The sequence below is a fragment of the Hyla sarda genome, chromosome 1 (assembly GCF_029499605.1).
Source record: "Hyla sarda isolate aHylSar1 chromosome 1, aHylSar1.hap1, whole genome shotgun sequence".
Classification (NCBI taxonomy): domain Eukaryota; kingdom Metazoa; phylum Chordata; class Amphibia; order Anura; family Hylidae; genus Hyla; species Hyla sarda.
In genome coordinates this window covers 184607202-184624601 of record NC_079189.1, presented here as the reverse complement: position 1 = coordinate 184624601, position 17400 = coordinate 184607202, and the positions used below count along the sequence as shown (strand labels likewise).

The 17400-nt window shown below is 44.9% G+C and overlaps 5 non-coding genes across 5 annotated transcripts; all 5 read left to right on the top strand.

Moving 5' to 3' along the window:
• Nucleotides 1-3732: 3732 nt before the first annotated feature.
• TRNAC-GCA (transfer RNA cysteine (anticodon GCA)) lies at nt 3733-3804 on the top strand. The gene has a single exon. It is a non-coding gene; the product is annotated as a tRNA-Cys (tRNA).
• A 1955-nt stretch (nt 3805-5759) lies between these two features.
• On the top strand, nt 5760-5831 carry TRNAC-GCA (transfer RNA cysteine (anticodon GCA)). The gene has a single exon. It is a non-coding gene; the product is annotated as a tRNA-Cys (tRNA).
• Nucleotides 5832-7906: 2075 nt separating this feature from the next.
• TRNAC-GCA (transfer RNA cysteine (anticodon GCA)) lies at nt 7907-7978 on the top strand. The gene has a single exon. It is a non-coding gene; the product is annotated as a tRNA-Cys (tRNA).
• Nucleotides 7979-9911: 1933 nt separating this feature from the next.
• Nucleotides 9912-9983, top strand: TRNAC-GCA (transfer RNA cysteine (anticodon GCA)). Its single transcript has one exon. It is a non-coding gene; the product is annotated as a tRNA-Cys (tRNA).
• Nucleotides 9984-12023: 2040 nt separating this feature from the next.
• Nucleotides 12024-12095, top strand: TRNAC-GCA (transfer RNA cysteine (anticodon GCA)). The gene has a single exon. It is a non-coding gene; the product is annotated as a tRNA-Cys (tRNA).
• The last annotated feature ends 5305 nt before the right edge of the window (nt 12096-17400 follow it).

Below are 17400 nucleotides of genomic sequence, written 5' to 3'. Positions count from 1 at the left end.
TGATTGTGAGAACCTGGGATGACTGGAGGATTGGAGAGCCATGGATCATGGGACTGAAAGATATCGATGGATGGACTGAGTCAAGCGGATGTCAAGGAGAGCAGATTGGAGAGCAGTGGGACCGGAGGAGATCGATGGACTGAGGAGAGGAGGCTTTCAAGGTAAGTGGTCAGAGAGTGTTGTGGGGTATTGTGGACGGTGATCCACTAGAATGGAGGATTCTAGGTTGTGGATCTACCAAAAGTGGTGTTGTGTCTGTTGTGGGATGTTGAAAATATAAAGGTGGGGGTTTTTATTTGCTTTTTTTTTTTTATACCAATAAAATGGTCTCCCCTTCTACCTATCACCATTGCCTCCAGCCCTTCACTCCAACTACCACCACCACCACTCACTTACACCCCAACTACCTTCTTCCTCAGCACCTTCCTCCCCACCCACTTCTCCATCACCTTCTGGATGCCCAACCATCAACCACTTCAAACACACACTTACCTTAACATCCACCGATTTCTCACTCCATCACCATGCTCTGCTGCCAGCCTCAGGGTCTTCACAGGATTTGAACTCACAACCTCTTTGCTCCAAGGCAGCAGCTCTAACCACTAGACCATGAAAGCAAACTGGAAACTGGAAACTGGAAACTGGAAACTGGAAACTGGAAACTGGAAACTGGAAACTGGAAACTGGAAACTGGAAACTGGAAACTGGAAACTGGAAACTGGAAACTGGAAACTGGAAACTGAAAACTGAAAACTGGAAACTGAAAACTGGAAACTGGAAACTGGAAACTGGAAACTGGAAACTGGCAACGATGACAGTGGTCTTGGCCTGTTTTGACAAAATGAGAAAATGCACAAAGGGGGGCTCGGACCTCAGACCGAGCTACTTCTTAGGCTTGCTATATCTACAATCCGAGCCCCCCTCTTTTTTGGCACGCAGGGCACGCAGATGATAAGTACTGGAATGATTGAGAGCTTTAAATGTATGAAACTTACAAACCTGTATAACTTTTTGGCACCAGTTGTTTTGACAAAAAGAGAAAAAGCACAAAGGGAGGCTCGGACCTAACAAACCTGTATAACTTTTTGGCACCAGTTGTTTTGACAAAAAGAGAAAATGCACAAAGGGGCGCTCAGACCTCAGACCAAGCTACTTCTTAGGCTTGCTATATCTACAATTGGAGCCCCCCTCTCTTTTTGGCACGCAGGGCACGCAGATGATAAGTACTGGAACGATTGAGAGCTTTAAATGTATGTAACTTACAAATCTGTATAACATTTTGGCACCTGTTGTTTTGACAAAAAGAGAAAATGCACAAAGGGGGGGCTCGAACCTAACAAACCTGTATAACTTTTTGGCACCAGTTGTTTTGACAAAAAGAGAAAATGCACAAAGGGGGGCTCAAACCTAAGACCAAGCTACTTCTTAGGCTTGCTATATCTACAATTGGAGCCCCCCTCTCTTTTTGGCATGCAGGGCACGCAGATGATAAGTACTGGAACGATTGAGAGCTTTAAATTTATGTAACTTACAAATCTGTATAACTTTTTGACACCAGTTGATTTAAAAAAATAATTTGTTCCCACCTGTTCAGATACATTTGACTGGAACAGTACAGGCAAGCCGAAGAGCTAGTTCGGACTTAGGTTCGAATCCCCCCCTCTGTGCGTTTACACTGGAAAGCTTTGTGTTGCGGGAGTATAGCTCAGTGGTAGAGCATTTGACTGCAGGTCAAGAGGTCCTTGGTTCAAATCCGAGTGCCCCCTAACACACATTTTTTTGCCTTACAACTTAACCATATCCCACAAATGTAGTTTCTTGCAGAAAATCGCCTCATCCAGTCAATGAGCAGCCACCCTGGAGCGCAGAGGTTCAAGAGGTCCTTGGTTCAAATCCAAGTGCCTGCTAATGCATAATTTTTTCTTTACAGCTCAACCATATCTCATGTATGTAGTTTATTGCAAAAAAATTGCAATGTTGAGGTACAGACATTGCTAATTTTTTAGCAATAGCTCAGTGGTGGAGCATTGTGGTCAGGCAGAAAAGAACTATAGAACTTCTAAGGTTCAAATCTCCCCCCCCCCCCCCCCTCAAAACCCTCTCCTCCCTTCCTCTGTGCAGTTACTCTGTGTGCCAAAACAGGACAAGACCTTGGTCTCTGCATTTTGTTGCCAAGCAGCTCCCTTGGCATTGTGTTTAGAGCTGCTGCCTTGGAGCGCAGAGGTTGTGAGTTCGAATCCTCTGAAGACCCTGATGATGGAAGATGTTAAATGAGATTGATCGTGAGAACCTGGGATGATTGGAGAGCCATGGATCATGGGACTGAAAGATATCGATGGATGGACTGAGTCAAGCGGATGTCAAGGAGAGCAGATTGGAGAGCAGTGGGACTGGAGGAGATCGATGGACTGAGGAGAGGAGGCTTTCTCAAGGTAAGTGGTCAGAGAGTGTTGTGGGGCATTGTGGACGGTGATCCACTAGAATGGAGGATTCTAGGTTGTGGATCTACCAAAAGTAGTGTTGTGTCTGTTGTGGGATGTTGAAAATAAAAAGGTGGGGGATTTTATTTGCTTTTTTATTTATACCAATAAAATGGTCTCCCCATCTACCAATCACCATTGCCTCCAGCCCTTCACTCCAACTACCACCACCACCACCACCACCACCACCACTCACTCACACCCCAACAACCTTCTTCCTCAGCACCTTCCTCCCCACCCACATCACATCCACTTCTCCATCACCTTCTGGATGCCCAACCATCAACCACTTCACACACACACTTACCTTAACATCCTCCGATTTCTCACTCCATCACCTTGCTCTGCTGCCAGCCTCAGGGTCTTCACAGGATTCGAATTCACAACCTCTTAGCTCCAATGCAGCAGCTCTAACCACTAGGCCATGAAAGCTACCTGGAAACTGGCAACGATGACAGTGGTCTTGGCCTGTTTTGACAAAATGAGAAAATGCACAAAGGGGGGCTCGGACCTAAGACCGAGCTACTTCTTAGGCTTGCTATATCTACAATCCGAGCCCCCCTCTCTTTTTGGCACGCAGGGCACGCAGATGATAAGTACTGGAATGATTGAGAGCTTTAAATGTATGTAACTTACAAACCTGTATAACTTTTTGGCACCAGTTGTTTTGACAAAAAGAGAAAATGCACAAAGGGAGGCTCGGACCTAACAAACCTGTATAACTTTTTGGCACCAGTTGTTTTGACAAAAAGAGAAAATGCACAAAGGGGGGCTCAGACCAAGCTACTTCTTAGGCTTGCTATATCTACAATTGGAGCCCCCCTCTCTTTTTGGCACGCAGGGCACGCAGATGATAAGTACTGGAACGATTGAGAGCTTTAAATGTATGTAACTTACAAATCTGTATAACTTTTTGGCACCTGTTGTTTTGACAAAAAGAGAAAATGCACAAAGGGGGGCTCAAACCTAAGACCAAGCTACTTCTTAGGCTTGCTATATCTACAATTGGAGCCCCCCTCTCTTTTTGGCACGCAGGGCACGCAGATGATAAGTACTGGAACGATTGAGAGCTTTAAATGTATGTAACTTACAAATCTGTATAACTTTTTGACACCAGTTGATTTAAAAAAATAATTTTTTCCCACCTGTTCAGATACATTTGACTGGAACAGTACAGGCAAGACGAAGAGCTAGTTCGGACTTAGGTTCGAATCCCCCCTCTGTGCGTTTACACTGGAAAGCTTTGTGTTGCGGTGGTATAGCTCAGTGGTAGAGCATTTGACTGCAGATCAAGAGGTCCTTGGTTCAAATCCGAGTGCCCCCTAACACACATTTTTTTTGCTTTACAACTTAACCATATCCCACAAATGTAGTTTCTTGCAGAAAATCGCCTCATCCAGTCAATGAGCAGCCACCCTGGAGCGCAGAGGTTCAAGAGGTCCTTGGTTCAAATCCAAGTGCCTGCTAATGCATAATTTTTTCTTTACAGCTCAACCATATCTCATCTATGTAGTTTATTGCAAAAAATTTGCAATGTTGAGGTACAGACATTGCTAATTTTTTAGCAATAGCTCAGTGGTGGAGCATTGTGGTCAGGCAGAAAAGAACTATAGAACTTCTAAGGTTCAAATCTCCCCCCCCCCTCAAAACCCTCTTTTCCCTTCCATGGTGCAGTTATTCTGTGTGCCAAAACAGGACAAGACCTTGGTCTCTGCATTTTGTTGCCAAACAGCTCCCATGGCATTGTGGTTAGAGCTGCTGCCTTGGAGCGCAGAGGTTGTGAGTTTGAATCCTGTGAAGACCCTGATGATGAAAGATGTCAAATGAGATTGATCGTGAGAACCTGGGATGACTGGAGGATTGGAGAGCCATGGATCATGGGACTGAAAGATATCGATGGATGGAATAAGTCAAGCGAATGTCAAGGAGAGCAGATTGAAGAGCAGTGGGACTGGAGGAGATCGATGGACTGAGGAGAGGAGGCTTTCAAGGTAAGTGGTCAGAGAGTGTTGTGGGGCATTGTGGACGGTGATCCACTAGAATGGAGTATTCTAGGTTGTGGATCTACCAAAAGTGGTGTTGTGTCTGTTGTGGGATGTTGAAAATAAAAAGGTGGGGGTTTTTATTTGCTTTTTTATTTATACCAATAAAATGGTCTCCCCTTCTACCAATCACCATTGCCTCCAGCCCTTCACTCCAACTACCACCACCACCACCACTCACTCACACCCCAACAACCTTCTTCCTCAGCACCTTCCTCCCCACCCACATCACATCCACTTCTCCATCACCTTCTGGATGCCCAACCATCAACCACTTCACACACACACTTACCTTAACATCCTCCGATTTCTCACTCCATCACCTTGCTCTGCTGCCAGCCTCAGGGTCTTCACAGGATTCAAATTCACAACCTCTTTGCTCCAATGCAGCAGCTCTAACCAATAGGCCATGAAAGCTACCTGGAAACTGGCAACGATGACAGTGGTCTTGGCCTGTTTTGACAAAATGAGAAAATGCACAAAGGGGGGCTCGGACCTAAGACCGAGCTACTTCTTAGGCTTGCTATATCTACAATCCGAGCCCCCCTCTCTTTTTGGCACGCAGGGCACGCAGATGATAAGTACTGGAATGATTGAGAGCTTTAAATGTATGTAACTTACAAACCTGTATAACTTTTTGGCACCAGTTGTTTTGACAAAAAGAGAAAATGCACAAAGGGAGGCTCGGACCTAACAAACCTGTATAACTTTTTGGCACCAGTTGTTTTGACAAAAAGAGAAAATGCACAAAGGGGGGCTCAGACCAAGCTACTTCTTAGGCTTGCTATATCTACAATTGGAGCCCCCCTCTCTTTTTGGCACGCAGGGCACGCAGATGATAAGTACTGGAACGATTGAGAGCTTTAAATGTATGTAACTTACAAATCTGTATAACTTTTTGGCACCTGTTGTTTTGACAAAAAGAGAAAATGCACAAAGGGGGGCTCAAACCTAAGACCAAGCTACTTCTTAGGCTTGCTATATCTACAATTGGAGCCCCCCTCTCTTTTTGGCACGCAGGGCACGCAGATGATAAGTACTGGAACGATTGAGAGCTTTAAATGTATGTAACTTACAAATCTGTATAACTTTTTGACACCAGTTGATTTAAAAAAATAATTTTTTCCCACCTGTTCAGATACATTTGACTGGAACAGTACAGGCAAGACGAAGAGCTAGTTCGGACTTAGGTTCGAATCCCCCCTCTGTGCGTTTACACTGGAAAGCTTTGTGTTGCGGTGGTATAGCTCAGTGGTAGAGCATTTGACTGCAGATCAAGAGGTCCTTGGTTCAAATCCGAGTGCCCCCTAACACACATTTTTTTTGCTTTACAACTTAACCATATCCCACAAATGTAGTTTCTTGCAGAAAATCGCCTCATCCAGTCAATGAGCAGCCACCCTGGAGCGCAGAGGTTCAAGAGGTCCTTGGTTCAAATCCAAGTGCCTGCTAATGCATAATTTTTTCTTTACAGCTCAACCATATCTCATCTATGTAGTTTATTGCAAAAAATTTGCAATGTTGAGGTACAGACATTGCTAATTTTTTAGCAATAGCTCAGTGGTGGAGCATTGTGGTCAGGCAGAAAAGAACTATAGAACTTCTAAGGTTCAAATCTCCCCCCCCCTCAAAACCCTCTCCTCCCTTCCATGGTGCAGTTACTCTGTGTGCCAAAACAGGACAAGACCTTGGTCTCTGCATTTTGTTGCCAAGCAGCTCCCATGGCATTGTGGTTAGAGCTGCTGCCTTGGAGCGCAGAGGTTGTGAGTTTGAATCCTGTGAAGACCCTGATGATGAAAGATGTCAAATGAGATTGATCGTGATAACCTGGGATGACTGGAGGATTGGAGAGCCATGGATCATGGGACTGAAAGATATCGATGGATGGAATAAGTCAAGCGAATGTCAAGGAGAGCAGATTGAAGAGCAGTGGGACTGGAGGAGATCGATGGACTGAGGAGAGGAGGCTTTCAAGGTAAGTGGTCAGAGAGTGTTGTGGGGCATTGTGGACGGTGATCCACTAGAATGGAGTATTCTAGGTTGTGGATCTACCAAAAGTGGTGTTGTGTCTGTTGTGGGATGTTGAAAATAAAAAGGTGGGGGTTTTTATTTGCTTTTTTATTTATACCAATAAAATGGTCTCCCCTTCTACCAATCACCATTGCCTCCAGCCCTTCACTCCAACTACCACCACCACTCACTCACACCCCAACTACCTTCTTCCTCTCCACTTCTCGATGCCCAACCATGAACCACTTCACACACACACACACACACACACACACACACACACACACACTTACCTTAACATCCACCGATTTCTCACTCCATCACCATGCTCTGCTGCAAGCCTCAGGGTCTTCACAGGATTTGAATTCACAACCTCTTTGCTCCAAGGCAGCAGCTCTAACCACTAGACCATGAAAGCTACCTGGAAACTGGAAACTGGAAACTGGAAACTGGAAACTGGAAACTGGAAACTGGAAACTGGAAACTGGCAACGATGACAGTGGTCTTGGCCTGTTTTGACAAAATGAGAAAATGCACAAAGGGGGGCTCGGACCTCAGACCGAGCTACTTCTTAGGCTTGCTATATCTACAATCCGAGCCCCCCTCTCTTTTTGGCACGCAGGGCACGCAGATGATAAGTACTGGAATGATTGAGAGCTTTAAATGTATGTAACTTACAAACCTGTATAACTTTTTGGCACCAGTTGTTTTGACAAAAAGAGAAAATGCACAAAGGGAGGCTCGGACCTAACAAACCTGTATAACATTTTGTCACCAGTTGTTTTGACAAAAAGAGAAAATGCACAAAGGGGCTCAGACCTCAGACCAAGCTACTTCTTAGGCTTGCTATATCTACAATTGGAGCCCCCCTCTCTTTTTGGCACGCAGGGCACGCAGATGATAAGTACTGGAACGATTGAGAGCTTTAAATGTATGTAACTTACAAATCTGTATAACTTTTTGGCACGTGTTGTTTTGACAAAAAAAGAAAATGCAGAAAGGGGGGGCTCGAACCTAACAAACCTGTATAACTTTTTGGCACCAGTTGTTTTGACAAAAAGAGAAAATGCACAAAGGGGGGCTCAAACCTAAGACCAAGCTACTTCTTAGGCTTGCTATATCTACAATTGGAGCCCCCCTCTCTTTTTGGCACGCAGGGCACACAGATGATAAGTACTGGAACGATTGAGAGCTTTAAATGTATGTAACTTACAAATCTGTATAACTTTTTGACACCAGTTGATTTAAAAAAATAATTTTTTCCCACCTGTTCAGATACATTTGACTGGAACAGTACAGGCAAGCCGAAGAGCTAATTCGGACTTAGGTTCGAATCCCCCCTCTTCGCGTTTACACTGGCAAGCTTTGTGTTGCGGGGGTATAGCTCAGTGGTAGAGCATTTGACTGCAGATCAAGAGGTCCTTGGTTCAAATCCAAGTGCCCCCTAACACACATTTTTTTGCTTTACAACTTAACCATATCCCACAAATGTAGTTTCTTGCTGAAAATCGCCTCATCCAGTCAATGAGCAGCCACCCTGGAGCGCAGAGGTTCAAGAGGTCCTTAGTTCAAATCCAAGTGCCTGCTAATGCATAATTTTTTCTTTACAGCTCAACCATATCTCATGTATGTAGTTTATTGCAAAAAATTTGCAATGTTGAGGTACAGACATTGCTAATTTTTTAGCAATAGCTCAGTGGTGGAGCATTGTGGTCAGGCAGAAAAGAACTATAGAACTTCTAAGGTTCAAATCTCCCCCCCCCCCCTCAAAACCCTCTCCTCTCTTCCTCTGTGCAGTTTCTCTGTGTGCCAAAACAGGACAAGACCTTGGTCTCTGCATTTTGTTGCCAAGCAGCTCCCATGGCATTGTGGTTAGAGCTGCTGCCTTGGAGCGCAGAGGTTGTGAGTTCGAATCCTGTGAAGACCCTGATGATGGAAGATGTTAAATGAGATTGATCGTGAGAACCTGGGATGACTGGAGGATTGGAGAGCCATGGATCATGGGACTGAAAGATATCGATGGATGGACTGAGTCAAGCAGATGTCAAGGAGAGCAGTGGGACTGGAGGAGATCGATGGACTGAGGAGAGGAGGCTTTCAAGGTAAGTGGTCAGAGAGTGTTGTGGGGCATTGTGGACGGTGATCCACTAGAATGGAGGATACTAGGTTGTGGATCTACCAAAAATGGTGTTGTGGGATGTTGAAAATAAAAAGGTGGGGGTTTTTATTTGCTTTTTTATTTATACCAATAAAATGGTCTCCCCTTCTACCAATCACCATTGCCTCCAGCCCTTCACTCCAACTACCACCACCACTCACTCACACCCCAACGACCTTCTTCCTCAGCACCTTTCTCCCCACCCACATCACATCCACTTCTCCATCACCTTCTGGATGCCCAACCATCAACCACTTCACACACACACACACACACTTAACATCCACCGATTTCTCACTCCATCACCATGCTCTGCTGCCAGCCTCAGGGTCTTCACAGGATTTGAACTCACAACCTCTTTGCTCCAAGGCAGCAGCTCTAACCACTAGACCATGAAAGCTACATGGAAACTGGCAACGATGACAGTGGTCTTGGCCTGTTTTGACAAAATGAGAAAATGCACAAAGGGGGGCTCGGACCTAAGACCGAGCTACTTCTTAGGCTTGCTATATCTACAATCCGAGCCCCCCTCTCTTTTTGGCACGCAGGGCACGCAGATGATAAGTACTGGAATGATTGAGAGCTTTAAATGTATGTAACTTACAAACCTGTATAACTTTTTGGCACCAGTTGTTTTGACAAAAAGAGAAAATGCACAAAGGGAGGCTCGGACCTAACAAACCTGTATAACTTTTTGGCACCAGTTGTTTTGACAAAAAGAGAAAATGCACAAAGGGGGGCTCAGACCAAGCTACTTCTTAGGCTTGCTATATCTACAATTGGAGCCCCCCTCTCTTTTTGGCACGCAGGGCACGCAGATGATAAGTACTGGAACGATTGAGAGCTTTAAATGTATGTAACTTACAAATCTGTATAACTTTTTGGCACCTGTTGTTTTGACAAAAAGAGAAAATGCACAAAGGGGGGCTCAAACCTAAGACCAAGCTACTTCTTAGGCTTGCTATATCTACAATTGGAGCCCCCCTCTCTTTTTGGCACGCAGGGCACGCAGATGATAAGTACTGGAACGATTGAGAGCTTTAAATGTATGTAACTTACAAATCTGTATAACTTTTTGACACCAGTTGATTTAAAAAAAATAATTTTTTCCCACCTGTTCAGATACATTTGACTGGAACAGTACAGGCAAGACGAAGAGCTAGTTCGGACTTAGGTTCGAATCCCCCCTCTGTGCGTTTACACTGGAAAGCTTTGTGTTGCGGTGGTATAGCTCAGTGGTAGAGCATTTGACTGCAGATCAAGAGGTCCTTGGTTCAAATCCGAGTGCCCCCTAACACACATTTTTTTTGCTTTACAACTTAACCATATCCCACAAATGTAGTTTCTTGCAGAAAATCGCCTCATCCAGTCAATGAGCAGCCACCCTGGAGCGCAGAGGTTCAAGAGGTCCTTGGTTCAAATCCAAGTGCCTGCTAATGCATAATTTTTTCTTTACAGCTCAACCATATCTCATCTATGTAGTTTATTGCAAAAAATTTGCAATGTTGAGGTACAGACATTGCTAATTTTTTAGCAATAGCTCAGTGGTGGAGCATAATGGTCAGGCAGAAAAGAACTATAGAACTTCTAAGGTTCAAATCTCCCCCCCCCCCCTCAAAACCCTCTCCTCCCTTCCATGGTGCAGTTACTCTGTGTGCCAAAACAGGACAAGACCTTGGTCTCTGCATTTTGTTGCCAAGCAGCTCCCATGGCATTGTGGTTAGAGCTGCTGCCTTGGAGCGCAGAGGTTGTGAGTTTGAATCCTGTGAAGACCCTGATGATGAAAGATGTCAAATGAGATTGATCGTGAGAACCTGGGATGACTGGAGGATTGGAGAGCCATGGGACTGAAAGACATCGATGGATGGAATAAGTCAAGCGAATGTCAAGGAGAGCAGATTGAAGAGCAGTGGGACTGGAGGAGATCAATGGACTGAGGAGAGGAGGCTTTCAAGGTAAGTGGTCAGAGAGTGTTGTGGGGCATTGTGGACGGTGATCCACTAGAATGGAGTATTCTAGGTTGTGGATCTACCAAAAGTGGTGTTGTGTCTGTTGTGGGATGTTGAAAATAAAAAGGTGGGGTTTTTTATTTGCTTTTTTATTTATACCAATAAAATGGTCTCCCCTTCTACCAATCACCATTGCCTCCAGCCCTTCACTCCAACTACCACCACCACTCACTCACACCCCAACTACCTTCTTCCTCTCCACTTCTCGATGCCCAACCATCAACCACTTCACACACACACACACACTTACCTTAACATCCACCGATTTCTCACTCCATCACCATGCTCTGCTGCAAGCCTCAGGGTCTTCACAGGATTTGAATTCACAACCTCTTTGCTCCAAGGCAGCAGCTCTAACCACTAGACCATGAAAGCTACCTGGAAACTGGAAACTGGAAACTGGAAACTGGAAACTGGAAACTGGAAACTGGAAACTGGCAACGATGACAGTGGTCTTGGCCTGTTTTGACAAAATGAGAAAATGCACAAAGGGGGGCTCGGACCTCAGACCGAGCTACTTCTTAGGCTTGCTATATCTACAATCCGAGCCCCCCTCTCTTTTTGGCACGCAGGGCACGCAGATGATAAGTACTGGAATGATTGAGAGCTTTAAATGTATGTAACTTACAAACCTGTATAACTTTTTGGCACCAGTTGTTTTGACAAAAAGAGAAAATGCACAAAGGGAGGCTCGGACCTAACAAACCTGTATAACATTTTGGCACCAGTTGTTTTGACAAAAAGAGAAAATGCACAAAGGGGCTCAGACCTCAGACCAAGCTACTTCTTAGGCTTGCTATATCTACAATTGGAGCCCCCCTCTCTTTTTGGCACGCAGGGCACGCAGATGATAAGTACTGGAACGATTGAGAGCTTTAAATGTATGTAACTTACAAATCTGTATAACTTTTTGGCACGTGTTGTTTTGACAAAAAGAGAAAATGCAGAAAGGAGGGGCTCGAACCTAACAAACCTGTATAACTTTTTGGCACCAGTTGTTTTGACAAAAAGAGAAAATGCACAAAGGGGGGCTCAAACCTAAGACCAAGCTACTTCTTAGGCTTGCTATATCTACAATTGGAGCCCCCCTCTCTTTTTGGCACGCAGGGCACGCAGATGATAAGTACTGGAACGATTGAGAGCTTTAAATGTATGTAACTTACAAATCTGTATAACTTTTTGACACCAGTTGATTTAAAAAAATAATTTTTTCCCACCTGTTCAGATACATTTGACTGGAACAGTACAGGCAAGCCGAAGAGCTAATTCGGACTTAGGTTCGAATCCCCCCTCTTCGCGTTTACACTGGCAAGCTTTGTGTTGCGGGGGTATAGCTCAGTGGTAGAGCATTTGACTGCAGATCAAGAGGTCCTTGGTTCAAATCCAAGTGCCCCCTAACACACATTTTTTTGCTTTACAACTTAACCATATCCCACAAATGTAGTTTCTTGCTGAAAATCGCCTCATCCAGTCAATGAGCAGCCACCCTGGAGCGCAGAGGTTCAAGAGGTCCTTAGTTCAAATCCAAGTGCCTGCTAATGCATAATTTTTTCTTTACAGCTCAACCATATCTCATGTATGTAGTTTATTGCAAAAAATTTGCAATGTTGAGGTACAGACATTGCTAATTTTTTAGCAATAGCTCAGTGGTGGAGCATTGTGGTCAGGCAGAAAAGAACTATAGAACTTCTAAGGTTCAAATCTCCCCCCCCCCCCCCCCTCAAAACCCTCTCCTCTCTTCCTCTGTGCAGTTTCTCTGTGTGCCAAAACAGGACAAGACCTTGGTCTCTGCATTTTGTTGCCAAGCAGCTCCCATGGCATTGTGGTTAGAGCTGCTGCCTTGGAGCGCAGAGGTTGTGAGTTCGAATCCTGTGAAGACCCTGATGATGGAAGATGTTAAATGAGATTGATCGTGAGAACCTGGGATGACTGGAGGATTGGAGAGCCATGGATCATGGTACTGAAAGATATCGATGGATGGACTGAGTCAAGCGGATGTCAAGGAGAGCAGTGGGACTGGAGGAGATCGATGGACTGAGGAGAGGAGGCTTTCAAGGTAAGTGGTCAGAGAGTGTTGTGGGGCATTGTGGACGGTGATCCACTAGAATGGAGGATACTAGGTTGTGGATCTACCAAAAATGGTGTTGTGGGATGTTGAAAATAAAAAGGTGGGGGTTTTTATTTGCTTTTTTATTTATACCAATAAAATGGTCTCCCCTTCTACCAATCACCATTGCCTCCAGCCTTTCACTCCAACTACCACCACCACTCACTCACACCCCAACGACCTTCTTCCTCAGCACCTTTCTCCCCACCCACATCACATCCACTTCTCCATCACCTTCTGGATGCCCAACCATCAACCACTTCACACACACACACACACACACTTAACTTAACATCCACCGATTTCTCACTCCATCACCATGCTCTGCTGCCAGCCTCAGGGTCTTCACAGGATTTGAACTCACAACCTCTTTGCTCCAAGGCAGCAGCTCTAACCACTAGACCATGAAAGCTACATGGAAACTGGCAACGATGACAGTGGTCTTGGCCTGTTTTGACAAAATGAGAAAATGCACAAAGGGGGGCTCGGACCTCAGACCGAGCTACTTCTTAGGCTTGCTATATCTACAATCCGAGCCCCCCTCTTTTTTGGCACGCAGGGCACGCATATGATAAGTACTGGAATGATTGAGAGCTTTAAATGTATGTAACTTACAAACCTGTATAACTTTTTGGCACCAGTTGTTTTGACAAAAAGAGAAAATGCACAAAGGGAGGCTCGGACCTAACAAACCTGTATAACTTTTTGGCACCAGTTGTTTTGACAAAAAGAGAAAATGCACAAAGGGGCGCTCAGACCTCAGACCAAGCTACTTCTTAGGCTTGCTATATCTACAATTGGAGCCCCCCTCTCTTTTTGGCACGCAGGGCACGCAGATGATAAGTACTGGAACGATTGAGAGCTTTAAATGTATGTAACTTACAAATCTGTATAACTTTTTGGCACCTGTTGTTTTGAGCAAAAGAGAAATTGCACAAAGGGGGGGCTCGAACCTAACAAACCTGTATAACTTTTTGGCACCAGTTGTTTTGACAAAAAGAGAAAATGCACAAAGGGGGGCTCAAACCTAAGACCAAGCTACTTCTTAGGCTTGCTATATCTACAATTGGAGCCCCCCTCTCTTTTTGGCACGCAGGGCACGCAGATGATAAGTATTGGAACGATTGAGAGCTTTAAATATATGTAACTTACAAATCTGTATAACTTTTTGACACCAGTTGATTTAAAAAAATATTTTTTTCCCACCTGTTCAGATACATTTGACTGGAACAGTACAGGCAAGCCGAAGAGCTAGTTCGGACTTAGGTTCGAATCCCCCCCTCTGTGCGTTTACACTGGAAAGCTTTGTGTTGCGGGGGTATAGCTCAGTTGTAGAGCATTTGACTGCAGAACAAGAGGTCCTTGGTTCAAATCCGAGTGCCCCCTAACAAAAATTTTTTTGCTTTACAACTTAACCATATCCCACAAATTTCTTGCAGAAAATCGCCTCATCCAGTCAATGAGCAGCCACCCTGGAGCGCAGAGGTTCAAGAGGTCCTTGGTTCAAATCCAAGTGCCTGCTAATGCATAATTTTTTCTTTACAGCTCAACCATATCTCATGTATGTAGTTTATTGCAAAAAATTTGCAATGTTGAGGTACAGATATTGCTAATTTTTTAGCAATAGCTCAGTGGTGGAGCATTGTGGTCAGGCAGAAAAGAACTATAGAACTTCTAAGGTTCAAATGTCCCCCCCCCCCCTCAAAACCCTCTCCTCTCTTTCTCTGTGCAGTTACTCTGTGTGCCAAAACAGGACAAGACCTTGGTCTCTGCATTTTGTTGCCAAGCAGCTCCCATGGCATTGTGGTTAGAGCTGCTGCCTTGGGGCGCAGAGGTTGTGAGTTCGAATCCTGTGAAGATCCTGATGATGGAAGATGTTAAATGAGAATGATCGTGAGAACCTTGGATGACTGGAGGATTGGAGAGCCATAGATCATGGGACTGAAAGATATCGATGGATGGAATAAGTCAAGCGAATGTCAAGGAGAGCAGTGGGACTGGAGGAGATCGATGGACTGAGGAGAGGAGGCTTTCAAGGTAAGTGGTCAGAGAGTGTTGTGGGGCATTGTGGATGGTGATTCACTAGAATGGAGGATTCTAGGTTGTGGATCTACCAAAAGTGGTGTTGTGTCTGTTGTGGGATGTTGAAAATATAAAGGTGGGGGTTTTTATTTGCTTTTTTATTTATACCAATAAAATGGTCTCCCCTTCTACCAATCACCATTGCCTCCAGCCCTTCACTCCAACTACCACCACCACTCACTAACACCCCAACTACCTTCTTCCTCAGCACCTTCCTCCCCACCCACATCACATCCACTTCTCCATCACCTTCTGGATGCCCAACCATCAACCACTTCACACACACACACTTACCTTAACATCCACCAATTTCTCACTCCATCACCATGCTCTGCTGCCAGCCTCAGGGTCTTCACAGGATTTGAACTCACAACCTCTTTGCTCCAAGGAAGCAGCTCTAACCACTAGACCATGAAAGCTACATGGAAACTGGCAACGATGACAGTGGTCTTGGCCTGTTTTGACAAAATGAGAAAATGCACAAAGGGGGGCTCGGACCTCAGACCGAGCTACTTCTTAGGCTTGCTATATCTACAATCCGAGCCCCCCTCTTTTTTGGCACGCAGGGCACACAGATGATAAGTACTGGAATGATTGAGAGCTTTAAATGTATGTAACTTACAAACCTGTATAACTTTTTGGCACCAGTTGTTTTGACAAAAAGAGAAAATGCACAAAGGGGGGCTCAGACCTCAGACCAAGCTACTTCTTAGGCTTGCTATAGCTACAATTGGAGCTCCCCTCTCTTTTTGGCACGCAGGGCACGCAGATGATAAGTACTGGAACGATTGAGAGCTTTAAATGTATGTAACTTACGAATCTGTATAACTTTTTGGCACCTGATGTTTTGACAAAAAGAGAAAATGCACAAAGGGGGGGCTCGAACCTAACAAACCTGTATAACTTTTTGGCACCAGTTGTTTTGACAAAAAGAGAAAATGCACAAAGGGGGGCTCAAACCTAAGACCAAGCTACTTCTTAGGCTTGCTATATCTACAATTGGAGCCCCCCTCTCTTTTTGGCACGCAGGGCACGCAGATGATAAGTACTGGAACGATTGAGAGCTTTAAATGTATGTAACTTACAAATCTGTATAACTTTTTGACACCAGTTGATTTAAAAAAATAATTTTTTCCCACCTGTTCAGATACTATAGAACTTCTAAGGTTCAAATCTCCCCCCCCCCTCAAAACCCTCTCCTCCCTTCCTCTGTGCAGTTACTCTGTGTGCCAAAACAGGACAAGACCTTGGTCTCTGCATTTTGTTGCCAAGCAGCTCCCATGGCATTGTGGTTAGAGCTGCTGCAGCTGCTTGGAGCGCAGAGGTTGTGAGTTCGAATCCTGTGAAAACCCTGATGATGGAAGATGTTAAATGAGATTGATCGTGAGAACCTGGGATGACTGGAGGATTGGAGAGCCATGGATCATGGGACTGAAAGATATCGATGGATGTCAAGGAGAGCAGATTGGAGAGCAATGGGACTGGAGGAGATCGATGGACTGAGGAGAAGAGGCTTTCAAGGTAAGTGGTCAGAGAGTGTTGTGGAGCATTGTGGACGGTGATCCACTAGAATAGAGGCTTCTAGGTTGTAGATCTACCAAAAGTGATGTTGTGGGATGTTGAAAATAAAAAGGAGTGGGTTTTTATTTGCTTTTTTTTTATACCAATAAAATGGTCTCCCCTTCTACCAATCACCATTGCCTCCAGCCCTTCACTCCAACTACCACCAGCACTCACTCACACCCCAACTACCTTCTTCCTCAGCACCTTCCTCCCCACCCACTTTTCGATGCCCAACCATCAACCACTTCACACACACACACACTTACCATCCACCGATTTCTCACTCCATCACCATGCTCTGCTGCCAGCCTCAGGGTCTTCACAGGATTTGAACTCACAACCTCTTTGCTCCAAGGCAGCAGCTCTAACCACTAGACCATGAAAGCTACCTGGAAACTGGTAACGATGACGATAACGATGACGATGACGTTGACGATGACGATGACGATGACGATGACAGTGGTCTTGGCCTGTTTTCACAAAATGAGAAAATGCACAAAGGGGGGCTCGGCCCTCAGACCGAGCTACTTCTTAGGCTTGCTATATCTACAATCCGAGCCCCCCTCTCTTTTTGGCACGCAGGGCACGCAGATGATAAGTACTGGAATGATTGAGAGCTTTAAATGTATGTAACTTACAAACCTGTATAACTTTTTGGCACCAGTTGTTTTGACAAAAAGAGAAAATGCACAAAGGGAGGCTCGGACCTAACAAACCTGTATAACTTTTTGGCACCAGTTGTTTTGACAAAAAGAGAAAATGCACAAAGGGGGGCTCGGACCTCAGACCGAGCTACTTCTTAGGCTTGCTATATCTACAATCCGAGCCCCCCTCTCTTTTTGGCACGCAGGGCACGCAGATGATAAGTACTGGAATGATTGAGAGCTTTAAATGTATGTAACTTACAAACCTGTATAACTTTTTGGCACCAGTTGATTTAAAAAAATAA